The 24,143-nt window shown below is 45.6% G+C and overlaps 22 non-coding genes across 22 annotated transcripts; 8 read left to right on the forward strand and 14 right to left on the reverse strand.

Annotated features, from left to right (window-relative positions):
• Positions 1-158: 158 nt before the first annotated feature.
• On the forward strand, positions 159-231 carry trnaa-agc (transfer RNA alanine (anticodon AGC)). The gene has a single exon. It is a non-coding gene; the product is annotated as a tRNA-Ala (tRNA).
• A 703-nt stretch (positions 232-934) lies between these two features.
• Positions 935-1,016, reverse strand: trnas-gcu (transfer RNA serine (anticodon GCU)). Its single transcript has one exon. It is a non-coding gene; the product is annotated as a tRNA-Ser (tRNA).
• Positions 1,017-2,614: 1,598 nt separating this feature from the next.
• trnas-gcu (transfer RNA serine (anticodon GCU)) lies at positions 2,615-2,696 on the reverse strand. The gene has a single exon. It is a non-coding gene; the product is annotated as a tRNA-Ser (tRNA).
• An 844-nt stretch (positions 2,697-3,540) lies between these two features.
• On the forward strand, positions 3,541-3,613 carry trnaa-agc (transfer RNA alanine (anticodon AGC)). The gene has a single exon. It is a non-coding gene; the product is annotated as a tRNA-Ala (tRNA).
• Positions 3,614-4,614: 1,001 nt separating this feature from the next.
• Positions 4,615-4,696, reverse strand: trnas-gcu (transfer RNA serine (anticodon GCU)). The gene has a single exon. It is a non-coding gene; the product is annotated as a tRNA-Ser (tRNA).
• An 844-nt stretch (positions 4,697-5,540) lies between these two features.
• trnaa-agc (transfer RNA alanine (anticodon AGC)) lies at positions 5,541-5,613 on the forward strand. Its single transcript has one exon. It is a non-coding gene; the product is annotated as a tRNA-Ala (tRNA).
• A 703-nt stretch (positions 5,614-6,316) lies between these two features.
• trnas-gcu (transfer RNA serine (anticodon GCU)) lies at positions 6,317-6,398 on the reverse strand. Its single transcript has one exon. It is a non-coding gene; the product is annotated as a tRNA-Ser (tRNA).
• An 844-nt stretch (positions 6,399-7,242) lies between these two features.
• Positions 7,243-7,315, forward strand: trnaa-agc (transfer RNA alanine (anticodon AGC)). Its single transcript has one exon. It is a non-coding gene; the product is annotated as a tRNA-Ala (tRNA).
• A 703-nt stretch (positions 7,316-8,018) lies between these two features.
• trnas-gcu (transfer RNA serine (anticodon GCU)) lies at positions 8,019-8,100 on the reverse strand. Its single transcript has one exon. It is a non-coding gene; the product is annotated as a tRNA-Ser (tRNA).
• A 1,612-nt stretch (positions 8,101-9,712) lies between these two features.
• trnas-gcu (transfer RNA serine (anticodon GCU)) lies at positions 9,713-9,794 on the reverse strand. The gene has a single exon. It is a non-coding gene; the product is annotated as a tRNA-Ser (tRNA).
• A 1,619-nt stretch (positions 9,795-11,413) lies between these two features.
• On the reverse strand, positions 11,414-11,495 carry trnas-gcu (transfer RNA serine (anticodon GCU)). Its single transcript has one exon. It is a non-coding gene; the product is annotated as a tRNA-Ser (tRNA).
• Positions 11,496-12,339: 844 nt separating this feature from the next.
• Positions 12,340-12,412, forward strand: trnaa-agc (transfer RNA alanine (anticodon AGC)). Its single transcript has one exon. It is a non-coding gene; the product is annotated as a tRNA-Ala (tRNA).
• Positions 12,413-13,115: 703 nt separating this feature from the next.
• On the reverse strand, positions 13,116-13,197 carry trnas-gcu (transfer RNA serine (anticodon GCU)). The gene has a single exon. It is a non-coding gene; the product is annotated as a tRNA-Ser (tRNA).
• Positions 13,198-14,817: 1,620 nt separating this feature from the next.
• trnas-gcu (transfer RNA serine (anticodon GCU)) lies at positions 14,818-14,899 on the reverse strand. Its single transcript has one exon. It is a non-coding gene; the product is annotated as a tRNA-Ser (tRNA).
• Positions 14,900-16,518: 1,619 nt separating this feature from the next.
• trnas-gcu (transfer RNA serine (anticodon GCU)) lies at positions 16,519-16,600 on the reverse strand. Its single transcript has one exon. It is a non-coding gene; the product is annotated as a tRNA-Ser (tRNA).
• An 844-nt stretch (positions 16,601-17,444) lies between these two features.
• trnaa-agc (transfer RNA alanine (anticodon AGC)) lies at positions 17,445-17,517 on the forward strand. Its single transcript has one exon. It is a non-coding gene; the product is annotated as a tRNA-Ala (tRNA).
• A 681-nt stretch (positions 17,518-18,198) lies between these two features.
• Positions 18,199-18,280, reverse strand: trnas-gcu (transfer RNA serine (anticodon GCU)). Its single transcript has one exon. It is a non-coding gene; the product is annotated as a tRNA-Ser (tRNA).
• Positions 18,281-19,900: 1,620 nt separating this feature from the next.
• Positions 19,901-19,982, reverse strand: trnas-gcu (transfer RNA serine (anticodon GCU)). The gene has a single exon. It is a non-coding gene; the product is annotated as a tRNA-Ser (tRNA).
• Positions 19,983-20,391: 409 nt separating this feature from the next.
• On the forward strand, positions 20,392-20,464 carry trnaa-agc (transfer RNA alanine (anticodon AGC)). Its single transcript has one exon. It is a non-coding gene; the product is annotated as a tRNA-Ala (tRNA).
• Positions 20,465-21,167: 703 nt separating this feature from the next.
• On the reverse strand, positions 21,168-21,249 carry trnas-gcu (transfer RNA serine (anticodon GCU)). The gene has a single exon. It is a non-coding gene; the product is annotated as a tRNA-Ser (tRNA).
• Positions 21,250-22,869: 1,620 nt separating this feature from the next.
• On the reverse strand, positions 22,870-22,951 carry trnas-gcu (transfer RNA serine (anticodon GCU)). The gene has a single exon. It is a non-coding gene; the product is annotated as a tRNA-Ser (tRNA).
• An 843-nt stretch (positions 22,952-23,794) lies between these two features.
• trnaa-agc (transfer RNA alanine (anticodon AGC)) lies at positions 23,795-23,867 on the forward strand. Its single transcript has one exon. It is a non-coding gene; the product is annotated as a tRNA-Ala (tRNA).
• Positions 23,868-24,143: the final 276 nt, after the last annotated feature.

A 24,143-nucleotide genomic window follows, 5' to 3' on the forward strand; every position in this document is an offset into this window, starting at 1 on the left:
CAACTGTTTGTTCCCTCCGACTGCTTCTGGCCTTGTCAACAAGGTCCGTGACTGTCACGTATTCGGGCTCCACAATCTACAAACACAGAGGACATAAGGGGTGGATATTGAGAGTTTGTTCGGTACGCTGTGAACACAGGGAGGAAAAAATGCTTGCAGGGGAATTAGCTCAAATGGTAGAGCGCTTGCTTAGCATGCAAGAGGTAGTGGGATCGATGCCCACATTCTCCACAATCGTTTGATTTCCTTTTTCCCATAAATGGATGAAACTGTTAAAAAGTTTCAGCCTCCATATCCCACATGTGCAGATCACAATCAATTAGAATGGGAAATTGCCTGTCAGCAGTACAGCTAAAAAGGCGACCAGTTTGCCGTCTGATCAGCTAAACACATGGCAGCCAGTCAATGCATTTAGGCTTGTACACACAGTCAAAACGTTCTGCTGAAGTTCCAACCGAGTATCAGTGGGGGCAATCAGCCATTTCAGAAATTGCTGATTTCCTGGAACTTTTACACACTACCATATTTAGGGTTAACAGAGAATGGTTGGAAAAGAGAACATATCCAGTGAGTAGCAGTTTTGTGGGGGACTCTGCCTGCATGTTTCTCTACAGGCCTTGTATCTGTGGTGTCCTGTTCACTAGACGACATTAATGTGACACCTGAACCAAATGTTTTGTAGCCCCGGTGGGCAGAGCAGCATGGAATACACACCTTATTATACAGCCTATCTGCAGCCTATCAAGGAAGCTCTTCCAAAGCTGCTTGTCCAGTGAGCTTAATCACCTGCACTCACATGTCAACAGTCTGATTTCTGCATCAACTGTCACACTCGAGTTCTCTGCACAAAACAGTATTTGGTTTACCATTGGATGTTGTAAGTCCAGCAGAAGGTTTTATCTGTGTTTGTCTAAAAACACTTTAATCTGACATGCGACGAGGATGGGATTCGAACCCACTCGTGCAGAGCACAATGGATTAGCAGTCCATCGCCTTAACCACTCGGCCACCTCGTCAATTAAGCAAGGAAGGGCGACGAGACTTTGATCAGCAAAGACAGACCTACAGGATTTCCTGGTCACCTCGCAGGGTTTAATAAGAACACCTAGAATATCTCCTCTCTGAATTTAATATTCAAGTACCTTTGCAAGGGAATTAGCTTAAATGGTAAATCACTAGCTTTGTATGCAAGAAGTAGTGGGATCAATACCCACATTCTCCAAATGCCTCATGCCTCCCCTGACCTCGTCAAGGTGACGCGCAATCCTTTATCATACAGGCGATGCACTTCTTAGATGGCTTGTGAATATATCTTTAGATGGATACATAGGTTGGAGCTGCAAGGCAGGAGGTCTAGAGGAAGACCAAAGCGGAGATTTATGGATGTAGTAAGGGAGGACATGAAGTTAGTTGGTATGAGTGAAGAGGATGCAGAGGACAGGGTTAGATGGAGGCACATGATTCGCTGTGGCGACCCCTGAAAGGGAACAGCCGAAAGGAAAAGAAGAAGCACTTCTGAGATGGCCGACGAATGTCAATCCTGACAGTATTTCCATCCGTGTGTCTACACTCAAGCACAAGAACAGACTGCGGCCTATCAAGGAAGATTGTAGCCAACTCTTCTAAGGCTGCAATTAAACACTTTGGAGATTCTCTTTGGCAAAAAGGTGCACTCCATTAGCACCAAAACCTCATGCCACACCAACTGTTTGTTCCCTCCGACTGCTTCTGGCCTTGTCAACAAGGCCCGTGACTGTCAAGTATTCGGGCTCCACAATCTACAAACACAGAGGACATAAGGGGTGGATATTGAGAGTTTGTCCGGTACGCTGTGAACACAGGGAGGAAAAAAAGCTTGCAGGGGAATTAGCTCAAATGGTAGAGCGCTTGCTTAGCATGCAAAAGGTAGTGGGATCGATGCCCACATTCTCCACAATCGTTTGATTTCCTTTTTCCCATAAATGGATGAAACTGTTAAAAAGTTTCAGCCTCCATATCCCACATGTGCAGATCACAATCAATTAGAATGGGAAAGTGCCTGTCAGCAGTACAGCTAAAAAGGCGACCAGTTTGCCGTCTCATCAGCTAAACATATGGCAGCCAGTCAATGCATTTAGTTCTGCTGAAGTTCCAACCGAGTATCAGTGGGGGCGATCAGCCATTTCAGAAATTGCTGATTTCATGGAACTTTTACACACTACCATATTTAGGGTTAACAGAGAATGGTTGGAAAAGAGAACATATCCACTGAGTAGCAGTTTTGTGGGGGACTCTGCCTGCATGTGTCTCTACAGGCCTTGTATCTGTGGTGTCCTGTTCACTAGACGACATTAATGTGACACCTGAACCAAATGTTTTGTAGCCCCGGTGGGCAGAGCAGCATGGAATACACACCTTATTATACAGCCTATCTGCAGCCTATCAAGGAAGCTCTTCCAAAGCTGCTTGTCCAGTGAGCTTAATCACCTGCACTCACATGTCAACAGTCTGATTTCTGCATCAACTGTCACACTCGAGTTCTCTGCACAAAACAGTATTTGGTTTACCATTGGATGTTGTAAGTCCAGCAGAAGGTTTTATCTGTGTTTGTCTAAAAACACTTTAATCTGACATGCGACGAGGATGGGATTCAAACCCATGCGTGCAGAGCACAATGGATTAGCAGTCCATCGCCTTAACCACTCGGCCACCTCGTCAATTAAGCAAGGAAGGGCGACGAGACTTTCATCAGCAAAGACAGACCTACAGGATTTCTAGGTCACCTTGCAGGGTTTAATAAGAACACCTAGAATATCTCCTCTCCGAATTTAATATCCAAGTACCTTTGCAAGGGAATTAGCTTAAATGGTAAAGCACTAGCTTTGTATGCAAGAAGTAGTGGAATCAATACCCACATTCTCCAAATGCCTCATGCCTCCCCTGACCTCGTCAAGGTGACGCGCAATCCTTTATCATACAGGCGATGCACTTCTGAGATGGCTTGTGAATATATCTTTAGATGGATACATACGTTGGAGCTGCAAGGCAGGAGGTCTAGAGGAAGACCAAAGCGGAGATTTATGGATGTAGTAAGGGAGGACATGAAGTTAGTTGGTATGAGTGAAGAGGATGCAGAGGACAGGGTTAGATGGAGGCACATGATTCGCTGTGGCGACCCCTGAAAGGGAACAGCCGAAAGGAAAAGAAGAAGCACTTCTGAGATGGCCGACGAATGTCAATCCTGACAGTATTTCCATCCGTGTGTCTACACTCAAGCACAAGAACAGACTGCGGCCTATCAAGGAAGATTGTAGCCAACTCTTCTAAGGCTGCAATTAAACACTTTGGAGATTCTCTTTGGCCAAAAGGTGCACTCCATTAGCACCAAAACCTCATGCCACACCAACTGTTTGTTCCCTCCGACTGCTTCTGGCCTTGTCAACAAGGCCCGTGACTGTCAAGTATTCGGGCTCCACAATCTACAAACACAGAGGACATAAGGGGTGGATATTGAGAGTTTGTCCGGTACGCTGTGAACACAGGGAGGAAAAAAAGCTTGCAGGGGAATTAGCTCAAATGGTAGAGCGCTTGCTTAGCATGCAAGAGGTAGTGGGATCGATGCCCACATTCTCCACAATCGTTTGATTTCCTTTTTCCCATAAATGGATGAAACTGTTAAAAAGTTTCAGCCTCCATATCCCACATGTGCAGATCACAATCAATTAGAATGGGAAATTGCCTGTCAGCAGTACAGCTAAAAAGGCGACCAGTTTGCCGTCTGATCAGCTAAACACATGGCAGCCAGTCAATGCATTTAGGCTTGTACACACAGTCAAAACGTTCTGCTGAAGTTCCAACACAGGGAGGAAAAAAAGCTTGCAGGGGAATTAGCTCAAATGGTAGAGCGCTTGCTTAGCATGCAAAAGGTAGTGGGATCGATGCCCACATTCTCCACAATCGTTTGATTTCCTTTTTCCCATAAATGGATGAAACTGTTAAAAAGTTTCAGCCTCCATATCCCACATGTGCAGATCACAATCAATTAGAATGGGAAAGTGCCTGTCAGCAGTACAGCTAAAAAGGCGACCAGTTTGCCGTCTCATCAGCTAAACACATGGCAGCCAGTCAATGCATTTAGTTCTGCTGAAGTTCCAACCGAGTATCAGTGGGGGCGATCAGCCATTTCAGAAATTGCTGATTTCATGGAACTTTTACACACTACCATATTTAGGGTTAACAGAGAATGGTTGGAAAAGAGAACATATCCACTGAGTAGCAGTTTTGTGGGGGACTCTGCCTGCATGTGTCTCTACAGGCCTTGTATCTGTGGTGTCCTGTTCACTAGACGACATTAATGTGACACCTGAACCAAATGTTTTGTAGCCCCGGTGGGCAGAGCAGCATGGAATACACACCTTATTATACAGCCTATCTGCAGCCTATCAAGGAAGCTCTTCCAAAGCTGCTTGTCCAGTGAGCTTAATCACCTGCACTCACATGTCAACAGTCTGATTTCTGCATCAACTGTCACACTCGAGTTCTCTGCACAAAACAGTATTTGGTTTACCATTGGATGTTGTAAGTCCAGCAGAAGGTTTTATCTGTGTTTGTCTAAAAATACTTTAATCTGACATGCGACGAGGATGGGATTCAAACCCACGCGTGCAGAGCACAATGGATTAGCAGTCCATCGCCTTAACCACTCGGCCACCTCGTCAATTAAGCAAGGAAGGGCGACGAGACTTTGATCAGCAAAGACAGACCTACAGGATTTCTAGGTCACCTCGCAGGGTTTAATAAGAACACCTAGAATATCTCCTCTCTGAATTTAATATCCAAGTACCTTTGCAAGGGAATTAGCTTAAATGGTAAAGCACTAGCTTTGTATGCAAGAAGTACTGGGATCAATACCCACATTCTCCAAATGCCTCATGCCTCCCCTGACCTCGTCAAGGTGACGCGCAATCCTTTATCATACAGGCGATGCACTTCTGAGATGGCTTGTGAATATATCTTTAGATGGATACATAGGTTGGAGCTGCAAGGCAGGAGGTCTAGAGGAAGACCAAAGCGGAGATTTATGGATGTAGTAAGGGAGGACATGAAGTTAGTTGGTATGAGTGAAGAGGATGCAGAGGACAGGGTTAGATGGAGGCACATGATTCGCTGTGGCGACCCCTGAAAGGGAACAGCCGAAAGGAAAAGAAGAAGCACTTCTGAGATGGCCGACGAATGTCAATCCTGACAGTATTTCCATCCGTGTGTCTACACTCAAGCACAAGAACAGACTGCGGCCTATCAAGGAAGATTGTAGCCAACTCTTCTAAGGCTGCAATTAAACACTTTGGAGATTCTCTTTGGCCAAAAGGTGCACTCCATTAGCACCAAAACCTCATGCCACACCAACTGTTTGTTCCCTCCGACTGCTTCTGGCCTTGTCAACAAGGCCCGTGACTGTCAAGTATTCGGGCTCCACAATCTACAAACACAGAGGACATAAGGGGTGGATATTGAGAGTTTGTCCGGTACGCTGTGAACACAGGGAGGAAAAAAAGCTTGCAGGGGAATTAGCTCAAATGGTAGAGCGCTTGCTTAGCATGCAAGAGGTAGTGGGATCGATGCCCACATTCTCCACAATCCTTTGATTTCCTTTTTCCCATAAATGGATGAAACTGTTAAAAAGTTTCAGCCTCCATATCCCACATGTGCAGATCACAATCAATTAGAACGGGAAATTGTTTGTCAGCAGTACAGCTAAAAAGGCGACCAGTTTGCCGTCTGATCAGCTAAACACATGGCAGCCAGTCAATGCATTTAGGCTTGTACACACAGTCAAAACGTTCTGCTGAAGTTCCAACCGAGTATCAGTGGGGGCGATCAGCCATTTCAGAAATTGCTGATTTCATGGAACTTTTACACACTACCATATTTAGGTTTAACAGAGAATGGTTGGAAAAGAGAACATATCCAGTGAGTAGCAGTTTTGTGGGGGACTCTGCCTGCATGTGTCTCTACAGGCCTTGTATCTGTGGTGTCCTGTTCACTAGACGACATTAATGTGACACCTGAACCAAATGTTTTGTAGCCCCGGTGGGCAGAGCAGCATGGAATACATACCTTATTATACAGCCTATCCGCAGCCTATCAAGGAAGCTCTTCCAAAGCTGCTTGTCCAGTGAGCTTAATCACCTGCACTCACATGTCAACAGTCTGATTTCTGCATCAACTGTCACACTCGAGTTCTCTGCACAAAACAGTATTTGGTTTACCATTGGATGTTGTAAGTCCAGCAGAAGGTTTTATCTGTGTTTGTCTAAAAACACTTTAATCTGACATGCGACGAGGATGGGATTCGAACCCACGCGTGCAGAGCACAATGGATTAGCAGTCCATCGCCTTAACCACTCGGCCACCTCGTCAATTAAGCAATGAAGGGCGACGAGACTTTGATCAGCAAAGACAGACCTACAGGATTTCTAGGTCACCTCGCAGGGTTTAATAAGAACACCTAGAATATCTCCTCTCTGAATTTAATATCCAAGTACCTTTGCAAGGGAATTAGCTTAAATGGTAAAGCACTAGCTTTGTATGCAAGAAGTACTGGGATCAATACCCACATTCTCCAAATGCCTCATGCCTCCCCTGACCTCGTCAAGGTGACGCGCAATCCTTTATCATACAGGCGATGCACTTCTGAGATGGCTTGTGAATATATCTTTAGATGGATACATAGGTTGGAGCTGCCAGGCAGGAGGTCTAGAGGAAGACAAAAGCGGAGATTTATGGATGTAGTAAGGGAGGACATGAAGTTAGTTGGTATGAGTGAAGAGAATGCAGAGGACAGGGTTAGATGGAGGCACATGATTCGCTGTGGCGATCCCTGAAAGGGAACAGCCGAAAGGAAAAGAAGAAGCACTTCTGAGATGGCCGACGAATGTCAATCCTGACAGTATTTCCATCCGTGTGTCTACACTCAAGCACAAGAACAGACTGCGGCCTATCAAGGAAGATTGTAGCCAACTCTTCTAAGGCTGCAATTAAACACTTTGGAGATTCTCTTTGGCCAAAAGGTGCACTCCATTAGCACCAAAACCTCATGCCACACCAACTGTTTGTTCCCTCCGACTGCTTCTGGCCTTGTCAACAAGGCCCGTGACTGTCAAGTATTCGGGCTCCACAATCTACAAACACAAAGGACATAAGGGGTGGATATTGAGAGTTTGTCCGGTACGCTGTGAACACAGGGAGGAAAAAAAGCTTGCAGGGGAATTAGCTCAAATGGTAGAGCGCTTGCTTAGCATGCAAGAGGTAGTGGGATCGATGCCCACATTCTCCACAATCCTTTGATTTCCTTTTTCCCATAAATGGATGAAACTGTTAAAAAGTTTCAGCCTCCATATCCCACATGTGCAGATCACAATCAATTAGAATGGGAAAGTGCCTGTCAGCAGTACAGCTAAAAAGGCGACCAGTTTGCCGTCTCATCAGCTAAACACATGGCAGCCAGTCAATGCATTTAGGCTTGTACACACAGTCAAAACGTTCTGCTGAAGTTCCAACCGAGTATCAGTGGGGGCGATCAGCCATTTCAGAAATTGCTGATTTCCTGGAACTTTTACACACTACCATATTTAGGGTTAACAGAGAATGGTTGGAAAAGAGAACATATCCACTGAGTAGCAGTTTTGTGGGGGACTCTGCCTGCATGTGTCTCTACAGGCCTTGTATCTGTGGTGTCCTGTTCACTAGACGACATTAATGTGACACCTGAACCAAATGTTTTGTAGCCCCGGTGGGCAGAGCAGCATGGAATACACACCTTATTATACAGCCTATCTGCAGCCTATCAAGGAAGCTCTTCCAAAGCTGCTTGTCCAGTGAGCTTAATCACCTGCACTCACATGTCAACAGTCTGATTTCTGCATCAACTGTCACACTCGAGTTCTCTGCACAAAACAGTATTTGGTTTACCATTGGATGTTGTAAGTCCAGCAGAAGGTTTTATCTGTGTTTGTCTAAAAACACTTTAATCTGACATGCGACGAGGATGGGATTCGAACCCACGCGTGCAGAGCACAATGGATTAGCAGTCCATCGCCTTAACCACTCGGCCACCTCGTCAATTAAGCAAGGAAGGGCGACGAGACTTTGATCAGCAAAGACAGACCTACAGGATTTCTAGGTCACCTCGCAGGGTTTAATAAGAACACCTAGAATATCTCCTCTCTGAATTTAATATCCAAGTACCTTTGCAAGGGAATTAGCTTAAATGGTAAAGCACTAGCTTTGTATGCAAGAAGTACTGGGATCAATACCCACATTCTCCAAATGCCTCATGCCTCCCCTGACCTCGTCAAGGTGACGCGCAATCCTTTATCATACAGGCGATGCACTTCTGAGATGGCTTGTGAATATATCTTTAGATGGATACATAGGTTGGAGCTGCAGGGCAGGAGGTCTAGAGGAAGACCAAAGCGGAGATTTATGGATGTAGTAAGGGAGGACATGAAGTTAGTTGGTATGAGTGAAGAGGATGCAGAGGACAGGGTTAGATGGAGGCACATGATTCGCTGTGGCGACCCCTGAAAGGGAACAGCCGAAAGGAAAAGAAGAAGCACTTCTGAGATGGCCGACGAATGTCAATCCTGACAGTATTTCCATCCGTGTGTCTACACTCAAGCACAAGAACAGACTGCGGCCTATCAAGGAAGATTGTAGCCAACTCTTCTAAGGCTGCAATTAAACACTTTGGAGATTCTCTTTGGCAAAAAGGTGCACTCCATTAGCACCAAAACCTCATGCCACACCAACTGTTTGTTCCCTCCGACTGCTTCTGGCCTTGTCAACAAGGCCCGTGACTGTCAAGTATTCGGGCTCCACAATCTACAAACACAGAGGACATAAGGGGTGGATATTGAGAGCTTGTCCGGTACGCTGTGAACACAGGGAGGAAAAAAAGCTTGCAGGGGAATTAGCTCAAATGGTAGAGTGCTTGCTTAGCATGCAAGAGGTAGTGGGATCGATGGCCACATTCTCCACAATCGTTTGATTTCCTTTTTCCCATAAATGGATGAAACTGTTAAAAAGTTTCAGCCTCCTTATTCCACATGTGCAGATCACAATCAATTAGAATGGGAAATTGCCTGTCAGCAGTACAGCTAAAAAGGCGACCAGTTTGCCGTCTGATCAGCTAAACACATGGCAGCCAGTCAATGCATTTAGGCTTGTACACACAGTCAAAACGTTCTGCTGAAGTTCCAACCGAGAATCAGTGGGGGCGATCAGCCATTTCAGAAATTGCTGATTTCCTGGAACTTTTACACACTACCATATTTAGGGTTAACAGAGAATGGTTGGAAAAGAGAACATATCCAGTGAGTAGCAGTTTTGTGGGGGACTCTGCCTGCATGTGTCTCTACAGGCCTTGTATCTGTGGTGTCCTGTTCACTAGACGACATTAATGTGACACCTGAACCAAATGTTTTGTAGCCCAGGTGGGCAAAGCAGCATGGAATACACACCTTATTATACAGCCTATCTGCAGCCTATCAAGGAAGCTCTTCCAAAGCTGCAAAGCTTAATCACCTGCACTCACATGTCAACAGTCTGATTTCTGCATCAACTGTCACACTCGAGTTCTCTGCACAAAACAGTATTTGGTTTACCATTGGATGTTGTAAGTCCAGCAGAAGGTTTTATCTGTGTTTGTCTAAAAACACTTTAATCTGACATGCGACGAGGATGGGATTCGAACCCACGCGTGCAGAGCACAATGGATTAGCAGTCCATCGCCTTTACCACTCGGCCACCTCGTCAATTAAGCAAGAAAGGGCTACGAGACTTTGATCAGCAAAGACAGACCTACAGGATTTCTAGGTCACCTCGCAGGGTTTATTAAGAACACGTAAATATCTTCTCTCTGAATTTAATATCCAAGTACCTTTGCAAGGGAATTAGCTTAAATGGAAAAGCACTAGCTTTGTATGCAAGACGTAGTGGGATCAATACCAACATTCTCCAAATGCCTCATGCCTCCCCTGACCTCGTCAAGGTGACGCACAATCCTTTATCATACAGGTGATGCACATCTGAGATGGCTTGTGAATATATCTTTAGATGGATACATAGGTTGGAGCTGCCAGGCAGGAGGTCTAGAGGAAGACCAAAGCGGAGATTTATGGATGTAGTAAGGGAGGACATGAAGTTAGTTGGTATGAGTGAAGAGGATGCAGAGGACAGGGTTAGATGGACGCACATGATTCGCTGTGGCGACCCCTGAAAGGGAACAGCCGAAAGGAAAAGAAGAAGCACTTCTGAGATGGCCGACGAATGTCAATCCTGACAGTATTTCCATCCGTGTGTCTACACTCAAGCACAAGAACAGACTGCAGCCTATCAAGGAAGATTGTAGCCAACTCTTCTAAGGCTGCAATTAAACACTTTGGAGATTCTCTTTGGCAAAAAGGTGCACTCCATTAGCACCAAAACCTCATGCCACACCAACTGTTTGTTCCCTCCGACTGCTTCTGGCCTTGTCAACAAGGCCCGTGACTGTCAAGTATTCGGGCTCCACAATCTACAAACACAGAGGACATAAGGGGTGGATATTGAGAGTTTGTCCGGTACGCTGTGAACACAGGGAGGAAAAAAAGCTTGCAGGGGAATTAGCTCAAATGGTAGAGAGCTTGCTTAGCATGCAAGAGGTAGTGGGATCGATGCCCACATTCTCCACAATCGTTTGATTTCCTTTTTCCCATAAATGGATGAAACTGTTAAAAAGTTTCAGCCTCCATATCCCACATGTGCAGATCACAATCAATTAGAATGGGAAAGTGCCTGTCAGCAGTACAGCTAAAAAGGCGACCAGTTTGCCGTCTCATCAGCTAAACACATGGCAGCCAGTCAATGCATTTAGGCTTGTACACACAGTCAAAACGTTCTGCTGAAGTTCCAACCGAGTATCAGTGGGGGCGATCAGCCATTTCAGAAATTGCTGATTTCCTGGAACTTTTACACACTACCATATTTAGGGTTAACAGAGAATGGTTGGAAAAGAGAACATATCCAGTGAGTAGCAGTTTTGTGGGGGACTCTGCCTGCATGTGTCTCTACAGGCCTTGTATCTGTGGTGTCCTGTTCACTAGACGACATTAATGTGACACCTGAACCAAATGTTTTGTAGCCCCGGTGGGCAGAGCAGCATGGAATACACACCTTATTATACAGCCTATCTGCAGCCTATCAAGGAAGCTCTTCCAAAGCTGCTTGTCCAGTGAGCTTAATCACCTGCACTCACATGTCAACAGTCTGATTTCTGCATCAACTGTCACACTCGAGTTCTCTGCACAAAACAGTATTTGGTTTACCATTGGATGTTGTAAGTCCAGCAGAAGGTTTTATCTGTGTTTGTCTAAAAACACTTTAATCTGACATGCGACGAGGATGGGATTCAAACCCACGCGTGCAGAGCACAATAGATTAGCAGTCCATCGCCTTAACCACTCGGCCACCTCGTCAATTAAGCAAGGAAGGGCGACGAGACTTAGATCAGCAAAGACAGACCTACAGGATTGCTAGGTCACCTCGCAGGGTTTAATAAGAACACCTAGAATATCTCCTCTCTGAATTTAATATCCAAGTACCTTTGCAAGGGAATTAGCTTAAATGGTAAATCACTAGCTTTGTATGCAAGAAGTAGTGGGATCAATACCCACATTCTCCAAATGCCTCATGCCTCCCCTGACCTCGTCAAGGTGACGCGCAATCCTTTATCATACAGGCGATGCACTTCTGAGATGGCTTGTGAATATATCTTTAGATGGATACATAGGTTGGAGCTGCCAGGCAGGAGGTCTAGAGGAAGACCAAAGCGGAGATTTATGGATGTAGTAAGGGAGGACATGAAGTTAGTTGGTATGAGTGAAGAGAATGCAGAGGACAGGGTTAGATGGAGGCACATGATTCGCTGTGGCGATCCCTGAAAGGGAACAGCCGAAAGGAAAAGAAGAAGCACTTCTGAGATGGCCGACGAATGTCAATCCTGACAGTATTTCCATCCGTGTGTCTACACTCAAGCACAAGAACAGACTGCGGCCTATCAAGGAAGATTGTAGCCAACTCTTCTAAGGCTGCAATTAAACACTTTGGAGATTCTCTTTGGCCAAAAGGTGCACTCCATTAGCACCAAAACCTCATGCCACACCAACTGTTTGTTCCCTCCGACTGCTTCTGGCCTTGTCAACAAGGCCCGTGACTGTCAAGTATTCGGGCTCCACAATCTACAAACACAGAGGACATAAGGGGTGGATATTGAGAGTTTGTCCGGTACGCTGTGAACACAGGGAGGAAAAAAAGCTTGCAGGGGAATTAGCTCAAATGGTAGAGCGCTTGCTTAGCATGCAAGAGGTAGTGGGATCGATGCCCACATTCTCCACAATCGTTTGATTTCCTTTTTCCCATAAATGGATGAAACTGTTAAAAAGTTTCAGCCTCCATATCCCACATGTGCAGATCACAATCAATTAGAATGGGAAAGTGCCTGTCAGCAGTACAGCTAAAAAGGCGACCAGTTTGCCGTCTCATCAGCTAAACACATGGCAGCCAGTCAATGCATTTAGGCTTGTACACACAGTCAAAACGTTCTGCTGAAGTTCCAACCGAGTATCAGTGGGGGCGATCAGCCATTTCAGAAATTGCTGATTTCCTGGAACTTTTACACACTACCATATTTAGGGTTAACAGAGAATGGTTGGAAAAGAGAACATATCCAGTGAGTAGCAGTTTTGTGGGGGACTCTGCCTGCATGTGTCTCTACAGGCCTTGTATCTGTGGTGTCCTGTTCACTAGACGACATTAATGTGACACCTGAACCAAATGTTTTGTAGCCCCGGTGGGCAGAGCAGCATGGAATACACACCTTATTATACAGCCTATCTGCAGCCTATCAAGGAAGCTCTTCCAAAGCTGCTTGTCCAGTGAGCTTAATCACCTGCACTCACATGTCAACAGTCTGATTTCTGCATCAACTGTCACACTCGAGTTCTCTGCACAAAACAGTATTTGGTTTACCATTGGATGTTGTAAGTCCAGCAGAAGGTTTTATCTGTGTTTGTCTAAAAACACTTTAATCTGACATGCGACGAGGATGGGATTCGAACCCACGCGTGCAGAGCACAATGGATTAGCAGTCCATCGCCTTAACCACTCGGCCACCTCGTCAATTAAGCAAGAAAGGGCGACGAGACTTTGATCAGCAAAGACAGACCTACAGGATTTCTAGGTCACCTCGCAGGGTTTAATAAGAACACCTAGAATATCTCCTCTCTGAATTTAATATCCAAGTACCTTTGCAAGGGAATTAGCTTAAATGGTAAAGCACTAGCTTTGTATGCAAGAAGTAGTGGGATCAATACCCACATTCTCCAAATGCCTCATGCCTCCCCTGACCTCGTCAAGGTGACGCGCAATCCTTTATCATACAGGCGATGCACTTCTGAGATGGCTTGTGAATATATCTTTAGATGGATACATAGGTTGGAGCTGCAAGGCAGGAGGTCTAGAGGAAGACCAAAGCGGAGATTTATGGATGTAGTAAGGGAGGACATGAAGTTAGTTGGTATGAGTGAAGAGGATGCAGAGGACAGGGTTAGATGGAGGCACATGAGTCGCTGTGGCGACCCCTGAAAGGGAACAGCCGAAAGGAAAAGAAGAAGCACTTCTGAGATGGCCGACGAATGTCAATCCTGACAGTATTTCCATCCGTGTGTCTACACTCAAGCACAAGAACAGACTGCGGCCTATCAAGGAAGATTGTAGCCAACTCTTCTAAGGCTGCAATTAAACACTTTGGAGATTCTCTTTGGCAAAAAGGTGCACTCCATTAGCACCAAAACCTCATGCCACACCAACTGTTTGTTCCCTCCGACTGCTTCTGGCCTTGTCAACAAGGCCCGTGACTGTCAAGTATTCGGGCTCCACAATCTACAAACACAGAGGACATAAGGGGTGGATATTGAGAGTTTGTCCGGTACGCTGTGAACACAGGGAGGAAAAAAAGCTTGCAGGGGAATTAGCTCAAATGGTAGAGTGCTTGCTTAGCATGCAAGAGGTAGTGGGATCGATGGCCACATTCTCCACAATCGTTTGATTTCCTTTTTCCCATAAATGGATGAAACTGTTAAAAAGTTTCAGCCTCCTTATTCCACATGTGCAGATCACAATCAATTAGAATGGGAAATTGCCTGTCAGCAGTACAGCTAAAAAGGCGACCAGTTTGCCGTCTGATCAGCTAAACACATGGCAGCCAGTCAATGCATTTAGGCTTGTACACACAGTCAAAACGTTCTGCTGAAGTTCCAACCGAGTATCAGTGGGGGCGATCAGCCATTTCAGAAATTGCTGATTTCCTGGAACTTTTACACACTACCATATTTAGGGTTAACAGAGAATGGTTGGAAAAGAGAACATATCCAGTGAGTAGCAGTTTTGTGGGGGACTCTGCCTGCATGTGTCTCTACAGGCCTTGTATCTGTGGTGTCCTGTTCACTAGACGACATTAATGTGACACCTGAACCAAATGTTTTGTAGCCCCGGTGGGCAGAGCAGCATGGAATACACACCTTATTATACAGCCTATCTGCAGCCTATCAAGGAAGCTCTTCCAAAGCTGCTTGTCCAGTGAGCTTAATCACCTGCACTCACATGTCAACAGTCTGATTTCTGCATCAACTGTCACACTCGAGTTCTCTGCACAAAACAGTATTTGGTTTACCATTGGATGTTGTAAGTCCAGCAGAAGGTTTTATCTGTGTTTGTCTAAAAACACTTTAATCTGACATGCGACGAGGATGGGATTCGAACCCACGCGTGCAGAGCACAATGGATTAGCAGTCCATCGCCTTTACCACTCGGCCACCTCGTCAATTAAGCAAGAAAGGGCTACGAGACTTTGATCAGCAAAGACAGACCTACAGGATTTCTAGGTCACCTCGCAGGGTTTATTAAGAACACGTAAATATCTCCTCTCTGAATTTAATATCCAAGTACCTTTGCAAGGGAATTAGCTTAAATGGAAAAGCACTAGCTTTGTATGCAAGACGTAGTGGGATCAATACCAACATTCTCCAAATGCCTCATGCCTCCCCTGACCTCGTCAAGGTGACGCACAATCCTTTATCATACAGGTGATGCACATCTGAGATGGCTTGTGAATATATCTTTAGATGGATACATAGGTTGGAGCTGCCAGGCAGGAGGTCTAGAGGAAGACCAAAGCGGAGATTTATGGATGTAGTAAGGGAGGACATGAAGTTAGTTGGTATGAGTGAAGAGGATGCAGAGGACAGGGTTAGATGGACGCACATGATTCGCTGTGGCGACCCCTGAAAGGGAACAGCCGAAAGGAAAAGAAGAAGCACTTCTGAGATGGCCGACGAATGTCAATCCTGACAGTATTTCCATCCGTGTGTCTACACTCAAGCACAAGAACAGACTGCAGCCTATCAAGGAAGATTGTAGCCAACTCTTCTAAGGCTGCAATTAAACACTTTGGAGATTCTCTTTGGCAAAAAGGTGCACTCCATTAGCACCAAAACCTCATGCCACACCAACTGTTTGTTCCCTCCGACTGCTTCTGGCCTTGTCAACAAGGCCCGTGACTGTCAAGTATTCGGGCTCCACAATCTACAAACACAGAGGACATAAGGGGTGGATATTGAGAGTTTGTCCGGTACGCTGTGAACACAGGGAGGAAAAAAAGCTTGCAGGGGAACTAGCTCAAATGGTAGAGCGCTTGCTTAGCATGCAAGAGGTAGTGGGATCGATGCCCACATTCTCCACAATCGTTTGATTTCCTTTTTCCCATAAATGGATGAAACTGTTAAAAAGTTTCAGCCTCCATATCCCACATGTGCAGATCACAATCAATTAGAATGGGAAATTGCCTGTCAGCAGTACAGCTAAAAAGGCGACCAGTTTGCCGTCTGATCAGCTAAACACATGGCAGCCAGTCAATGCATTTAGGCTTGTACACACAGTCAAAACGTTCTGCTGAAGTTCCAACCGAGTATCAGTGGGGGCGATCAGCCATTTCAGAAATTGCTGATTTCCTGGAACTTTTACACACTACCATATTTAGGGTTAACAGAGAATGGTTGGAAAAGAGAACATATCCAGTGAGTAGCAGTTTTGTGGGGGACTCTGCCTGCATGTGTCTCTACAGGCCTTGTATCTGTGGTGTCCTGTTCACTAGACGACATTAATGTGACACCTGAACCAAATGTTTTGTAGCCCCGGTGGGCAGAGCAGCATGGAATACACACCTTATTATACAGCCTATCTGCAGCCTATCAAGGAAGCTCTTCCAAAGCTGCTTGTCCAGTGAGCTTAATCACCTGCACTCACATGTCAACAGTCTGATTTCTGCATCAACTGTCACACTCGAGTTCTCTGCACAAAACAGTATTTGGTTTACCATTGGATGTTGTAAGTCCAGCAGAAGGTTTTATCTGTGTTTGTCTAAAAACACTTTAATCTGACATGCGACGAGGATGGGATTCAAACCCACGCGTGCAGAGCACAATAGATTAGCAGTCCATCGCCTTAACCACTCGGCCACCTCGTCAATTAAGCAAGGAAGGGCGACGAGACTTAGATCAGCAAAGACAGACCTACAGGATTGCTAGGTCACCTCGCAGGGTTTAATAAGAACACCTAGAATATCTCCTCTCTGAATTTAATATCCAAGTACCTTTGCAAGGGAATTAGCTTAAATGGTAAATCACTAGCTTTGTATGCAAGAAGTAGTGGGATCAATACCCACATTCTCCAAATGCCTCATGCCTCCCCTGACCTCGTCAAGGTGACGCGCAATCCTTTATCATACAGGTGATGCACTTCTTAGATGGCTTGTGAATATATCTTTAGATGGATACATAGGTTGGAGCTGCAAGGCAGGAGGTCTAGAGGAAGACCAAAGCGGAGATTTATGGATGTAGTAAGGGAGGACATGAAGTTAGTTGGTATGAGTGAAGAGGATGCAGAGGACAGGGTTAGATGGAGGCACATGATTCGCTGTGGCGACCCCTGAAAGGGAACAGCCGAAAGGAAAAGAAGAAGCACTTCTGAGATGGCCGACGAATGTCAATCCTGACAGTATTTCCATCCGTGTGTCTACACTCAAACACAAGAACAGACTGCGGCCTATCAAGGAAGATTGTAGCCAACTCTTCTAAGGCTGCAATTAAACACTTTGGAGATTCTCTTTGGCAAAAAGGTGCACTCCATTAGCACCAAAACCTCATGCCACACCAACTGTTTGTTCCCTCCGACTGCTTCTGGCCTTGTCAACAAGGCCCGTGACTGTCAAGTATTCGGGCTCCACAATCTACAAACACAGAGGACATAAGGGGTGGATATTGAGAGTTTGTCCGGTACGCTGTGAACACAGGGAGGAAAAAAAGCTTGCAGGGGAATTAGCTCAAATGGTAGAGCGCTTGCTTAGCATGCAAGAGGTAGTGGGATCGATGCCCACATTCTCCACAATCGTTTGATTTCCTTTTTCCCATAAATGGATGAAACTGTTAAAAAGTTTCAGCCTCCATATCCCACATGTGCAGATCACAATCAATTAGAATGGGAAAGTGCCTGTCAGCAGTACAGCTAAAAAGGCGACCAGTTTGCCGTCTCATCAGCTAAACACATGGCAGCCAGTCAATGCATTTAGTTCTGCTGAAGTTCCAACCGAGTATCAGTGGGGGCGATCAGCCATTTCAGAAATTGCTGATTTCCTGGAACTTTTACACACTACCATATTTAGGGTTAACAGAGAATGGTTGGAAAAGAGAACATATCCAGTGAGTAGCAGTTTTGTGGGGGACTCTGCCTGCATGTGTCTCTACAGGCCTTGTATCTGTGGTGTCCTGTTCACTAGACGACATTAATGTGACACCTGAACCAAATGTTTTGTAGCCCCGGTGGGCAGAGCAGCATGGAATACACACCTTATTATACAGCCTATCTGCAGCCTATCAAGGAAGCTCTTCCAAAGCTGCTTGTCCAGTGAGCTTAATCACCTGCACTCACATGTCAACAGTCTGATTTCTGCATCAACTGTCACACTCGAGTTCTCTGCACAAAACAGTATTTGGTTTACCATTGGATGTTGTAAGTCCAGCAGAAGGTTTTATCTGTGTTTGTCCAAAAACACTTTAATCTGACATGCGACGAGGATGGGATTCAAACCCACGCGTGCAGAGCACAATAGATTAGCAGTCCATCGCCTTAACCACTCGGCCACCTCGTCAATTAAGCAAGGAAGGGCGACGAGACTTAGATCAGCAAAGACAGACCTACAGGATTGCTAGGTCACCTCGCAGGGTTTAATAAGAACACCTAGAATATCTCCTCTCTGAATTTAATATCCAAGTACCTTTGCAAGGGAATTAGCTTAAATGGTAAAGCACTAGCTTTGTATGCAAGAAGTAGTGGGATCAATACCCACATTCTCCAAATGCCTCATGCCTCCCCTGACCTCGTCAAGGTGACGCGCAATCCTTTATCATACAGGCGATGCACTTCTGAGATGGCTTGTGAATATATCTTTAGATGGATACATAGGTTGGAGCTGCAAGGCAGGAGGTCTAGAGGAAGACCAAAGCGGAGATTTATGGATGTAGTAAGGGAGGACATGAAGTTAGTTGGTATGAGTGAAGAGGATGCAGAGGACAGGGTTAGATGGAGGCACATGATTCGCTGTGGCGACCCCTGAAAGGGAACAGCCGAAAGGAAAAGAAGAAGCACTTCTGAGATGGCCGACGAATGTCAATCCTGACAGTATTTCCATCCGTGTGTCTACACTCAAGCACAAGAACAGACTGCGGCCTATCAAGGAAGATTGTAGCCAACTCTTCTAAGGCTGCAATTAAACACTTTGGAGATTCTCTTTGGCAAAAAGGTGCACTCCATTAGCACCAAAACCTCATGCCACACCAACTGTTTGTTCCCTCCGACTGCTTCTGGCCTTGTCAACAAGGCCCGTGACTGTCAAGTATTCGGGCTCCACAATCTACAAACACAGAGGACATAAGGGGTGGATATTGAGAGTTTGTCCGGTACGCTGTGAACACAGGGAGGAAAAAAAGCTTGCAGGGGAATTAGCTCAAATGGTAGAGTGCTTGCTTAGCATGCAAGAGGTAGTGGGATCGATGGCCACATTCTCCACAATCGTTTGATTTCCTTTTTCCCATAAATGGATGAAACTGTTAAAAAGTTTCAGCCTCCTTATTCCACATGTGCAGATCACAATCAATTAGAATGGGAAATTGCCTGTCAGCAGTACAGCTAAAAAGGCGACCAGTTTGCCGTCTGATCAGCTAAACACATGGCAGCCAGTCAATGCATTTAGGCTTGTACACACAGTCAAAACGTTCTGCTGAAGTTCCAACCGAGTATCAGTGGGGGCGATCAGCCATTTCAGAAATTGCTGATTTCCTGGAACTTTTACACACTACCATATTTAGGGTTAACAGAGAATGGTTGGAAAAGAGAACATATCCAGTGAGTAGCAGTTTTGTGGGGGACTCTGCCTGCATGTGTCTCTACAGGCCTTGTATCTGTGGTGTCCTGTTCACTAGACGACATTAATGTGACACCTGAACCAAATGTTTTGTAGCCCCGGTGGGCAGAGCAGCATGGAATACACACCTTATTATACAGCCTATCTGCAGCCTATCAAGGAAGCTCTTCCAAAGCTGCTTGTCCAGTGAGCTTAATCACCTGCACTCACATGTCAACAGTCTGATTTCTGCATCAACTGTCACACTCGAGTTCTCTGCACAAAACAGTATTTGGTTTACCATTGGATGTTGTAAGTCCAGCAGAAGGTTTTATCTGTGTTTGTCTAAAAACACTTTAATCTGACATGCGACGAGGATGGGATTCGAACCCACGCGTGCAGAGCACAATGGATTAGCAGTCCATCGCCTTTACCACTCGGCCACCTCGTCAATTAAGCAAGAAAGGGCTACGAGACTTTGATCAGCAAAGACAGACCTACAGGATTTCTAGGTCACCTCGCAGGGTTTATTAAGAACACGTAAATATCTCCTCTCTGAATTTAATATCCAAGTACCTTTGCAAGGGCTGCGGCCTATCAAGGAAGATTGTAGCCAACTCTTCTAAGGCTGCAATTAAACACTTTGGAGATTCTCTTTGGCAAAAAGGTGCACTCCATTAGCACCAAAACCTCATGCCACACCAACTGTTTGTTCCCTCCGACTGCTTCTGGCCTTGTCAACAAGGCCCGTGACTGTCAAGTATTCGGGCTCCACAATCTACAAACACAGAGGACATAAGGGGTGGATATTGAGAGTTTGTCCGGTACGCTGTGAACACAGGGAGGAAAAAAAGCTTGCAGGGGAATTAGCTCAAATGGTAGAGCGCTTGCTTAGCATGCAAGAGGTAGTGGGATCGATGCCCACATTCTCCACAATCGTTTGATTTCCTTTTTCCCATAAATGGATGAAACTGTTAAAAAGTTTCAGCCTCCATATCCCACATGTGCAGATCACAATCAATTAGAATGGGAAAGTGCCTGTCAGCAGTACAGCTAAAAAGGCGACCAGTTTGCCGTCTCATCAGCTAAACACATGGCAGCCAGTCAATGCATTTAGGCTTGTACACACAGTCAAAACGTTCTGCTGAAGTTCCAACCGAGTATCAGTGGGGGCGATCAGCCATTTCAGAAATTGCTGATTTCCTGGAACTTTTACACACTACCATATTTAGGGTTAACAGAGAATGGTTGGAAAAGAGAACATATCCAGTGAGTAGCAGTTTTGTGGGGGACTCTGCCTGCATGTGTCTCTACAGGCCTTGTATCTGTGGTGTCCTGTTCACTAGACGACATTAATGTGACACCTGAACCAAATGTTTTGTAGCCCCGGTGGGCAGAGCAGCATGGAATACACACCTTATTATACAGCCTATCTGCAGCCTATCAAGGAAGCTCTTCCAAAGCTGCTTGTCCAGTGAGCTTAATCACCTGCACTCACATGTCAACAGTCTGATTTCTGCATCAACTGTCACACTCGAGTTCTCTGCACAAAACAGTATTTGGTTTACCATTGGATGTTGTAAGTCCAGCAGAAGGTTTTATCTGTGTTTGTCTAAAAACACTTTAATCTGACATGCGACGAGGATGGGATTCGAACCCACGCGTGCAGAGCACAATGGATTAGCAGTCCATCGCCTTAACCACTCGGCCACCTCGCCAATTAAGCAAGAAAGGGCGACGAGACTTTGATCAGCAAAGACAGACCTACAGGATTTCTAGGTCACCTCGCAGGGTTTAATAAGAACACCTAGAATATCTCCTCTCTGAATTTAATATCCAAGTACCTTTGCAAGGGAATTAGCTTAAATGGTAAAGCACTAGCTTTGTATGCAAGAAGTAGTGGGATCAATACCCACATTCTCCAAATGCCTCATGCCTCCCCTGACCTCGTCAAGGTGACGCGCAATCCTTTATCATACAGGCGATGCACTTCTGAGATGGCTTGTGAATATATCTTTAGATGGATACATAGGTTGGAGCTGCAAGGCAGGAGGTCTAGAGGAAGACCAAAGCGGAGATTTATGGATGTAGTAAGGGAGGACATGAAGTTAGTTGGTATGAGTGAAGAGGATGCAGAGGACAGGGTTAGATGGAGGCACATGATTCGCTGTGGCGACCCCTGAAAGGGAACAGCCGAAAGGAAAAGAAGAAGCACTTCTGAGATGGCCGACGAATGTCAATCCTGACAGCATTTCCATCCGTGTGTCTACACTCAAGCACAAGAACAGACTGCGGCCTATCAAGGAAGATTGTAGCCAACTCTTCTAAGGCTGCAATTAAACACTTTGGAGATTCTCTTTGGCAAAAAGGTGCACTCCATTAGCACCAAAACCTCATGCCACACCAACTGTTTGTTCCCTCCGACTGCTTCTGGCCTTGTCAACAAGGCCCGTGACTGTCAAGTATTCGGGCTCCACAATCTACAAACACAGAGGACATAAGGGGTGGATATTGAGAGTTTGTCCGGTACGCTGTGAACACAGGGAGGAAAAAAAGCTTGCAGGGGAATTAGCTCAAATGGTAGAGTGCTTGCTTAGCATGCAAGAGGTAGTGGGATCGATGGCCACATTCTCCACAATCGTTTGATTTCCTTTTTCCCATAAATGGATGAAACTGTTAAAAAGTTTCAGCCTCCTTATTCCACATGTGCAGATCACAATCAATTAGAATGGGAAATTGCCTGTCAGCAGTACAGCTAAAAAGGCGACCAGTTTGCCGTCTGATCAGCTAAACACATGGCAGCCAGTCAATGCATTTAGGCTTGTACACACAGTCAAAACGTTCTGCTGAAGTTCCAACCGAGTATCAGTGGGGGCGATCAGCCATTTCAGAAATTGCTGATTTCCTGGAACTTTTACACACTACCATATTTAGGGTTAACAGAGAATGGTTGGAAAAGAGAACATATCCAGTGAGTAGCAGTTTTGTGGGGGACTCTGCCTGCATGTGTCTCTACAGGCCTTGTATCTGTGGTGTCCTGTTCACTAGACGACATTAATGTGACACCTGAACCAAATGTTTTGTAGCCCCGGTGGGCAGAGCAGCATGGAATACACACCTTATTATACAGCCTATCTGCAGCCTATCAAGGAAGCTCTTCCAAAGCTGCTTGTCCAGTGAGCTTAATCACCTGCACTCACATGTCAACAGTCTGATTTCTGCATCAACTGTCACACTCGAGTTCTCTGCACAAAACAGTATTTGGTTTACCATTGGATGTTGTAAGTCCAGCAGAAGGTTTTATCTGTGTTTGTCTAAAAACACTTTAATCTGACATGCGACGAGGATGGGATTCGAACCCACGCGTGCAGAGCACAATGGATTAGCAGTCCATCGCCTTTACCACTCGGCCACCTCGTCAATTAAGCAAGAAAGGGCTACGAGACTTTGATCAGCAAAGACAGACCTACAGGATTTCTAGGTCACCTCGCAGGGTTTATTAAGAACACGTAAATATCTCCTCTCTGAATTTAATATCCAAGTACCTTTGCAAGGGAATTAGCTTAAATGGAAAAGCACTAGCTTTGTATGCAAGACGTAGTGGGATCAATACCAACATTCTCCAAATGCCTCATGCCTCCCCTGACCTCGTCAAGGTGACGCACAATCCTTTATCATACAGGTGATGCACATCTGAGATGGCTTGTGAATATATCTTTAGATGGATACATAGGTTGGAGCTGCCAGGCAGGAGGTCTAGAGGAAGACCAAAGCGGAGATTTATGGATGTAGTAAGGGAGGACATGAAGTTAGTTGGTATGAGTGAAGAGGATGCAGAGGACAGGGTTAGATGGACGCACATGATTCGCTGTGGCGACCCCTGAAAGGGAACAGCCGAAAGGAAAAGAAGAAGCACTTCTGAGATGGCCGACGAATGTCAATCCTGACAGTATTTCCATCCGTGTGTCTACACTCAAGCACAAGAACAGACTGCAGCCTATCAAGGAAGATTGTAGCCAACTCTTCTAAGGCTGCAATTAAACACTTTGGAGATTCTCTTTGGCAAAAAGGTGCACTCCATTAGCACCAAAACCTCATGCCACACCAACTGTTTGTTCCCTCCGACTGCTTCTGGCCTTGTCAACAAGGCCCGTGACTGTCAAGTATTCGGGCTCCACAATCTACAAACACAGAGGACATAAGGGGTGGATATTGAGAGTTTGTCCGGTACGCTGTGAACACAGGGAGGAAAAAAAGCTTGCAGGGGAATTAGCTCAAATGGTAGAGCGCTTGCTTAGCATGCAAGAGGTAGTGGGATCGATGCCCACATTCTCCACAATCCTTTGATTTCCTTTTTCCCATAAATGGATGAAACTGTTAAAAAGTTTCAGCCTCCATATCCCACATGTGCAGATCACAATCAATTAGAATGGGAAATTGCCTGTCAGCAGTACAGCTAAAAAGGCGACCAGTTTGCCGTCTGATCAGCTAAACACATGGCAGCCAGTCAATGCATTTAGGCTTGTACACACAGTCAAAACGTTCTGCTGAAGTTCCAACCGAGTATCAGTGGGGGCGATCAGCCATTTCAGAAATTGCTGATTTCCTGGAA

This window comes from Channa argus, unplaced genomic scaffold (assembly GCF_033026475.1).
Source record: "Channa argus isolate prfri unplaced genomic scaffold, Channa argus male v1.0 Contig037, whole genome shotgun sequence".
NCBI classification, from domain to species: Eukaryota; Metazoa; Chordata; class Actinopteri; order Anabantiformes; family Channidae; genus Channa; species Channa argus.